General features: G+C 41.8%; 1 non-coding gene across 1 annotated transcript; it reads right to left on the bottom strand.

The window, feature by feature from the left end:
• Nucleotides 1–6,716: 6,716 nt before the first annotated feature.
• Nucleotides 6,717–6,824, bottom strand: LOC130942571 (small nucleolar RNA R71). Its single transcript, XR_009071138.1, has one exon. It is a non-coding gene; the product is annotated as a small nucleolar RNA R71 (small nucleolar RNA).
• Between the last annotated feature and the right edge of the window lie 2,575 nt (nt 6,825–9,399).

The following is a 9,399-nucleotide window of genomic DNA, read 5'->3' on the forward strand; positions in this document are numbered from 1 at the left end:
TGACCTAGGATCAAGCATAAACCTCATGCCTCTCTCTGTAATGGAGAAGCTAGGGATCTTTGAGGTACAAGCTGCAAGAATCTCACTAGAGATGGCAGACAATTCAAGAAAACAAGCTTGTGGACTTGTAGAGGATGTTCTGGTAAAGGTTGAAGACCATTACATCCCTGCTGATTTCATAGTCCTAGAGACTGGGAAGTGCATGGATGAATCCATCATCCTTATCAGACCCTTCTTAGCCACAGCAAAGGCTGTGATTGATGTTGACAGAGGAGAATTGATCATTCAAGTGAATGAAGAATCCTTTGTGTTTAAGGCTCAAGGATATCCCTCTGTTACCATGGAGAGGAATCATGAAGAGCTTCTCTTAAAACAGAGTCAAACAGAGCCCCCACAGTCAAACTCTTAGTTTGGTGTTGGGAGGCCACAATCAACTTCTAAGTTTGGTGTTGAACCCCCATATTCAAACTCTAAGTTTGGTGTTGGGAGGTTCCAATATTGCTCTGAACATCTGTGAGGCTCCATGAGAGCCCACTGTCAAGCTACTGACATTAAAGAAGCGCTTGTTGGGAGGCAACCCAATGTTATATTTATCTATTTTCCATTGTTATTTTATGTTTTCTATAGGTTAATGATCATGGGAAGTCACAAAATCAATTGAAAAAGCAAAAATAGAATGAAAAACAGAAAGAAAAATAGCACACCCTGGAGGAAAACCTTGCTGGCGTTTAAACGCCAGTAAGGGCAGCAAATGGGCGTTTAACGCCCAGTCTGGCACCATTCTGGGCGTTTAACGCCAGAAAGGGGCACCAGACTGGCGTTTAACGCCAGGAATGGGCACCAAGCTAGCGTTAAATGCCAGGAATGGGCACCAAGCTGGCGTTAAACGCCAGAAATGGGCACCAGCCCGGTGTTTAACGCCAGGATTGGCAGAAGGAGCATTTTTGCTCGCCACTTGGTGCAGGGATGAATTATCCTTGACACCTCAGGATCTATGGACCCACAGGATCCCTACCTACCCCACCACTCTCTCTCTTCTTCACCCATTCACCAATCACCTCAATACCTCTTTCCCAAAAACCCCTCACCTATCAAATCCCACCATTCTCTTCACCACTCACATCCATCCTTCATAAAACCCCACCTACCTTACCATTCAAATTCAAACCACTTTCCCTCCCAAACCCACCCATACATGACCGAGCCCTACCCCTCTCTCCACCCCTATATAAACCCATCTTTACTCCTTCATTTTCACACAACCGAAACACTACTTCTCCCCCTTGGCCGAACCACAAAGCCCCCTCCATCTCCTCTATTTCTTCTTCTTCTACTCTCTTTTTTCTTCTTTTGCTCGAGGACGAGCAAACCTTCTAAGTTTGGTGTGGTAAAAGTATTGCTTTTTGTTTTTCCATAACTATTTATGGGATCTAAGGCCGGAGAAACCTCTAGAAAGAGGAAGGGGAAGGCAAAAGCTTCCACCTCCGAGTCATGGGAGATGGAGAGATTCATCTCAAGAGTGCATCAAGACCACTTCTATGAAGTTGTGGCCATGAAGAAGGTGATCCCCGAGGTCCCTTTCAAACTCAAAAAGAGTGAATATCCGGAGATCCGACATGAGATTCAAAGAAGAGTTTGGGAAGTTCTTACCAACCCCATTCAACAAGTCGGAATCTTAATGGTTCAAGAGTTCTATGCCAATGCATGGATCACCAAGAACCATGATCAAAGTGTGAACCCGGACCCAAAGAATTGGCTTACAATGGTTCGGGGGAAATGCTTAGATTTTAGTCCGAAAAATGTAAGGTTGGCATTCAACTTGCCCATGATGCAAGGAGATGAACACCCTTACACTAGAAGGGTCAACTTTGATCAAAGGTTGGACCAAGTCCTCATAGACATTTGTGAAGAGGGCGCTCAATGGAAGAGAGATTCAACAGGGAAGCCGGTTCAACTGAGAAGGCATGACCTCAAGCCCGTGGCTAGGGGATGGTTGGAGTTTATCCAACGCTCAATCATTCCCACTAGCAACCGGTCCAAAGTTACTATAGACCGGGCCATCATGATTGGAGAGGAAGTAGAAGTTCATGAGGTTATAGCCCAAGAACTTTATAAGGTGGCGGACAAGTCCTCTACCTTGGCAAGGTTAGCCTTTCCTCATCTCATTTGTCACCTCTGTTATTCAGTTGGAATTGACATAGAGGGAGACATCCTCATTGATGAGGACAAGCCCATCACTAAGAAAAGGATGGAGCAAACAAGAGATCTCACTCATCATGAAATCCCTGAGATGCCTCAAGGGATGCACTTTCCTCCACAAAACTATTGGGAGCAAATCAACACCTCCCTAGGAGAATTGAGTTCCAACATGGGACAACTAAGGGTGGAGCACCAAGAACATTCCATCCTCCTCCATAAAATTAGAGAAGATCAAAGAATCATGAGAGATGAGCAACAAAGGCAAGGAAGAGACATTGAGGAGCTCAAGCACTCCATAAGATCTTCAAGAGGAAGAACAAGCCGCCATCACTAAGGTGGACCCGTTCTTTAATTTCCTTGTTCTTTATTTTCCTGTTTTTCGAATTTTCATGCTTATGTTTATCTATGTTTGTGTCTTATGATCATTAGTGTCTTAGTGTCTATGCCTTAAAGTTATGAATGTCCTATGAATCCATCACCTTTCTTAAATGAAAAATGTTCTTAATTGAAAAAGAGAAGAATCGCATGAATTTTGAATTTTATAACAGATTAATTATTTTGATGTGGTGGCAATACTTTGACTTCTAAATGTATGCTTGAACAGTGCATATGTCTTTTGAATTTGTTGTTAATGAATGTTGGCTCTTGAAAGAATGATGAAAAAGGAGACATGTTACTGAGGATCTGAAAAATTGATGAGCGGATAATTTGTATACTTTTTGGCATTGTTTTTAGTATGTTTTTGATATGATATAGTTAGTTTTTAGTATATTTTCATTAGTTTTTAATTAAAATTCACTTTTCTGGACTTTACTATGAGTTTGTGTGTTTTTCTGTGATTTCAGGTATTTTCTGGCTGAAATTGAGGGACCTGAGCAAAAATCTGATCCAGAGACTGAAAAGGACTGCAGATGCTGTTGGATTCTGACCTCCCTGCACTCAAAGTGGATTTTCTGGAGCTACAGAAGCCCAATTGGCGTGCTCTCAACGGCGTTGGAAAGTAGACATCCTGGGCTTTCCAGCAATATATAATAGTCCAATAGTCCATACTTTGCCCAAGATTTGATGGCCCAAACCGGCGTTCAAAGTCACCTCAAGAAATCCCAGCGTTAAACGCTGGAACTGGCACCCAAATGGGAGTTAAACGCCCAAACTGGCACCAAAGCTGGCGTTTAACTCCAAGAAGAGTCTCTACACGAAATTGCTTCATTGCTCAGCCCAAGCACACACCAAGTGGGCCCGGAAGAGGATTTTTATGTCATTTACTCATTTCTGTACACCCTAGGCTACTAGTTTCTTATAAGTAGGACCTTTTACTATTGTATAGAAATCTTTTGATCACTTTTAGATCTCTAGATCATCTTTGGACATTTTAGTTCTTAGATCATTGGGAGGCTGGCCATTCGGCCATGCCTAGACCTTATGCTTATGTATTTTCAACGGTGGAGTTTCTACACACCATAGATTAAGGTGTGGAGCTCTGCTGTACCTCGAGTATTAATGCAATTACTATTGTTCTTCCATTCAATTCCGCTTGTTCTTTTACCAAGATATCACTTGTTCTTCAACATGATGAAGGTGATGATTGACGCCCATCACCATTCTCACCCATGAACAAGGTGACTGACAACCATTCTTGTTCTACAAGCATCTGAGGCTTAGTGAATATCTCTTGGATTCCTGATTGCACGATGCATGGTTGATCGCCTGACAACCGAGTGCTCGCCTGACAAACGAGCCAACCATTCCGTGAGATCAGAGTCTTCGTGGTATAGGCAAGAACTGATGGCAGCATTCAAGAGAATCCGGAAGGTCTAACCTTGTCTGTGGTATTCTGAGTAGGATTCAATGATTGAATGACTGTGACGTGCTTCAAACCTGTAACCTACTGGGCGTTAGTGACAGACGCAAAAGAGTTATTCTATTCCGGTAGGGGAGGGAACCAAACCGGTGATTGGCAGCACTGTGACAGAGTGTGTGCATTAGCTTTCACTGCGCGGATGGGAGGTAGCTGCTGACAACAGTGAAACCCTATACGAGCTTGCCATGGAAAGGAGTAAGAAAGGATTGGATGAAGACAGTAGGAAAGCAGAGAGACGGAAGGGAAGGCATCTTCATGCGCTTATCTGAAGTTCCTACCAATGAATTACATAAGTATCACTATCTTTATCTTTTATGTTATTTTCGTTCATCACCATATATATATGAGTTTGCCTGACTAAGATTTACAAGATGACCATAGCTTGCTTCAATACTAACAATCTCCGTGGGATCGACCCTTACTCACGTAAGGTTTATTACTTGGACGACCCAGTGCACTTGCTGGTTAGTTGTGCGAAGTTGTGTAATGCCATGGTATTGAGCGCACAAGTTTTTGGAGCCATTACCAGGGATTATGAGAGTTGTGAAAAAGTATAGTTCACAATTTCGCGCACCAAGTTTTTTGGCGCCGTTGCCGGGGATTGTTCTAGTTTTGAGCAAGCCTTTGGTAACATCAGTGCCAAGATCCGGCAACAACATCAAATTTTTGGTGTTATTGCCCGGGATTGTTCAGGCTGGACAACTGACGGTTCATCTTGTTGCTTAGATTAGGTATTTTTTTTTTCGAAATTCTTGAAGATGAATTCTAGAGTTTCATGATGATTTGTTGAAATCTGGCTGGCTGAGAAGCCATGTCTAATCTGATTGGACCGAGGTTTCAACTTATCACCACAAGAGCTTGTTGATTTCGTATCAATCTTGCTTTTGGAGCAGTGATCTGCTAAGATTTGGCTGACCTTTGGTCATGTCTAGTGTTTTGGACCGAAGCTTTCTTTGAAAGCTTGGCTGGCTGTGAAGCCATGTCTAATTCCTGGACCGGAGTCTTAGACTAGCATTGCACTGATTCCTGGAATTCTCATTAAGGATTTTGATACCTTTTCCCACTTAATTTTCGAAAAATACAAAAAAAAATTTGCAAAACCATAAAATCCAAAAATATTTCTTGTTTGAGTCTAGAGTCTCATCTTAAGTTTGGTGTCAAATGCATGTTTTTGTTATATTTTTTCGAATCCATGCATATATTTCTTGTTTTGATCTTTAAATTCTATTGACTTGAGTGTTCATGTGTCTCATATAGTGTCAGTAGTACACAAACTGCTAAGTTTGGTGTCTTGCATGCATTGTTATTTGATTCTTGTTGCATTTTAATTATTAAAAATCCAAAAATATTTTTAATTTGTGTCTTTTTAAGTCAATGATACAAGGGATTGAAGATCCAGAACACACTGCAGAGGAATTATACAGAAAAAGCTGAGCATTCAAAAATGCCCAGTGAAGAAGGCAGACTGGCGTTTAAACGCCAGCCAGGGCACCTGGTTGGGCGTTTAACGCCCAAAAAGGTAGCATTTTGGGCGTTAAACGCCAGAATGTATACCATTCTGGGCGTTTAACGCCAGGATGGTGCTAGGGGGAAGATTTTGTTTTCAAATCAATTTTTTTCAAGTTTTTCAAAATCAAATCTTTTCCAAATCAAATCTTTTAAAATAATTTTCAAAACATATCTTTTAAAATAGTTTTCAAATCATATCTTCTCAATCACATCTTTTTAAAACCATAACTTTTCAATCAAATCTTTTTTACCACATCTTTTTCAAATTAGTTTCAATCAAATCTTTTTGGTTTCTAATTTCAAAATCTTTTTCAAAAATCAATTGATTTCTTTTCTCTTTCAATTTTCGAAAATTATCAATCAAATTTTCAAAATGTTTTCAAAATCTTTTAATTGAATTTTCGAAAATCCTCTTCCCTCCTTCTCACATCCTTCTATTTATGGAGTACCACTCCTTCTAAATGCACAATTCGAACCTTATCTAATTAAAGTTCGAATTCTTCTTCTCCTTCTTCTGTCTATTTCTCTTTTCCTCTGACATTTCAAGGAATCTCTATACTGTGACATAGAGGATTCCACATTTTCTTTTTCTCTTCTCTTTCATATGAGCAGGAGCAGAGACAAAGGCATTCTTGTTGAAGTTGATCCTGAACCCGAAAGGACCTTGAAGAGAAAGCTAAGAGAAGCCAAAGCACAACTCTCTTTAGAGGACCTGACCGAATTCTTCAAAGAAGAAGAACCCATGGCAGCCGAAAACAACAACAATGCCAACAATGCAAGGAAGGTGCTGGGTGACTTTACTGCACCTACTCCCGACTTCTATGGGAGAAGCATCTCTATCCCTGCCATTGGAGCAAACAACTTTGAGCTTAAGCCTCAATTAGTTTCTCTAATGCAACAGAATTGCAAGTTCCATGGACTTCCAATGGAAGATCCTCATCAGTTTTTAGCTGAATTCTTGCAAATCTGTGACACAGTCAAGACTAATGGGGTTAACCCTGAGGTCTATAGACTGATGCTATTCCCTTTTGCTGTAAGAGACAGAGCTAGAATATGGTTGGATTCTCAACCTAAAGAAAGCCTGGACTCTTGGGAAAAGCTAGTCAATGCCTTCTTGGCAAAGTTCTTTCCACCACAAAGATGGAGTAAGCTTAGAGTGGAAGTCCAAACCTTCAGACAGAAGGATGGAGAATCCCTCTATGAAGCTTGGGAAAGATACAAACAATTAATCAGAAGATGTCCCTCAGACATGCTTTCTGAATGGAGCATCATAGGTATTTTCTATGATGGTCTCTCTGAACTATCTAAGATGTCCTTGGATAGCTCTGCTGGAGGATCTCTTCATCTGAAGAAGACGCCTGCAGAAGCTCAAGAATTGATTGAAATGGTTGCAAATAACCAATTCATGTACACTTCTGAAAGGAATCCTGTGAACAATGGGACTAATCAGAAGAGAGGAGTTCTTGAGATTGACACTCTGAATGCCATATTGGCTCAGAATAAAATATTGACTCAACAAGTTAATTTAATTTCTCAAAGTCTGTCTGGAATGCAAAATGCACCAAACAGTACTAAGGATGCTTCATCTGAGGAAGAAGCTTATGATCCAGAGAACCCTTCCATGGAAGAGGTGAATTACCTAGGAGAACCCTATGGAAATACCTACAATTCTTCATGGAGAAATCACCCAAATCTCTCATGGAAGAATCAAGAGAGACCTCAACAAGGTTTCAATAACAATAATGGTGGAAGAAACAGGTTTAGCAATGGCAAGCCTTTTCCATCATCCTCTCAGCAACAGACAGAGAGTTCTAAGCAGAATACTTCTGACTTAGCAACAATGGTCTCTGATCTAATAAAGACCACTCAAAGTTTCATGAATGAAACAAGGTCCTCCATCAGAAATTTGGAAGGACAAGTGGGTCAGCTGAGCAAGAAAGTTACTGAACTCCCTCCTAGTACTCTCCCAAGTAATACAGAAGAAAATCCAAAAGGAGAGTGCAAAGCCATCAACATGGCCGAATATGGAGAGGAAAGAGAGGAAGAGGACGCCACTGAGGAAGACCTCAGTGGGCGTGTACCAATCTCCTCTGAGTTCCTCAATGAGGAACAATGGGAATCTGAGGCTCAAAATGAGACCATAGAGATTCCATTGGACTTACTTCTGCCTTTCATGAGCTCTGATGAGTATTCTTCCTCTGAAGAGGATGAGTATATCACTGAAGAGCAAGTTGCTAAATACCTTGGAGCAATCATGAAACTAAATGACAAGTTATTTGGAAATGAGACTTGGGAGGATGAACCTCCCTTGCTCACCAAAGAACTGGATGACTTGTCTAGGCAGAAACTGCCTCAGAAGAGGCAGGATCCTGGGAAGTTTTCTATACCTTGTACCATAGGCACCATGACCTTCAAGAAGGCCTTGTGTGACTTAGGGTCAAGTGTGAACCTCATGCCCCTCTCTGTAATGGAGAAATTAGGGATCTTAGAGGTGCAAGCTGCAAGAATCTCATTAGAGATGGCAGACAATTCAAGAAAACAAGCTCATGGACTTGTAGAGAATGTTTTGGTGAAAGTTGAAGACCAGTACATTCCTACTGATTTCATAGTCCTAGAGACTGGGAAGTGCATGGATGAATCCATCATCCTTGGCAGACCCTTCCTAGCTACAGCAAAGGCTGTGATTGATGTTGACAAAGGAGAGTTAATCATTCAAGTGAATGAAAAATCCTTGGTGTTTAAGGCCCAGGGATATCCCTCTGTCATCATGGAGAGGAAGCATGAAGAGCTCCTCTCAAAACAGAGCCAAACAGAGCCCCCACAGTCAAACTCTAAGTTTGGTGTTGGGAGGCTACAACCAAACTCTAAGTTTGGTGTTGAAACCCCACATTCAAACTCTAAGTTTGGTGTTGGGAGGTTTCAACACGGTTCTGAGCATTTCTGAGGCTCCATGAGAGCCCTCTGTCAAGCTAATGACATTAAAGAAGCGCTTGTTGGGAGGCAACCCAATGTTTTATAGTTAACTATTTTCTTTTGTCATTTTATCTTTTTTGTAGGTTGATGATCATAAGAAGTCACAAAAACAATGAAAAAAGCAAAAACAGAATGAAAAACAGGAAGAAAAACAGCACATCCTGGAGGAGAAGAAGCTGGCGTTCGAACGCCAGTAATGCTAGCTGTTGGGCGTTTAACGCCCAGTCTGGCACCATTCTGGGCGTTTAACGCCAGAAAGGGGCACCAGACTGGCGTTAAACGCCAGTAAAGGGCAAGAACCTGGCGTTAAACGCCAGGAATGGGCACCAGCCCGGCGTTTAACGCCAGAAATGGCTCAAAACGTGATTTTGAGCAACATTTGGTGCAGGGATGACTTTTCCTTGACACTACAGGATCTGTGGACCCCACAGGACCCTACCATCACTCTCTCTCTTCTTCCCCCACTCACCAATCACCTCAATACCTCTTCCCCAAAAACCCCTCACCTATCAAATCCCATCTTTCTCTTCACCACTCACCTCCATCCCTCATAAACCCCACCAACCTCACCCTTCAAATTCAAACCACTTTCCCTCCCAAACCCACCCATCATGGCCGAACCATTAGCCCTCCCTCTCTCCTATAATTACCCTTCTTCCACTCTTCATTTTCACACAACCTAAACACCCCTTCTTTCCCTTCTTGGCCGAACACACCACCTTCCCCCTCTTCCTCATTTCTTCTTCTTCTACTCTCTTCTTTCTTCTTTTGCTCGAGGACGAGCAAACATTTTAAGTTTGGTGTGGTAAAAGCATTGCTTTTTCATAACCATTTATGGCATCCAAGGCCGGAGAAAC

The sequence above is a fragment of the Arachis stenosperma genome, chromosome 7 (genome assembly GCF_014773155.1).
Source record: "Arachis stenosperma cultivar V10309 chromosome 7, arast.V10309.gnm1.PFL2, whole genome shotgun sequence".
Classification (NCBI taxonomy): Eukaryota; Viridiplantae; Streptophyta; class Magnoliopsida; order Fabales; family Fabaceae; genus Arachis; species Arachis stenosperma.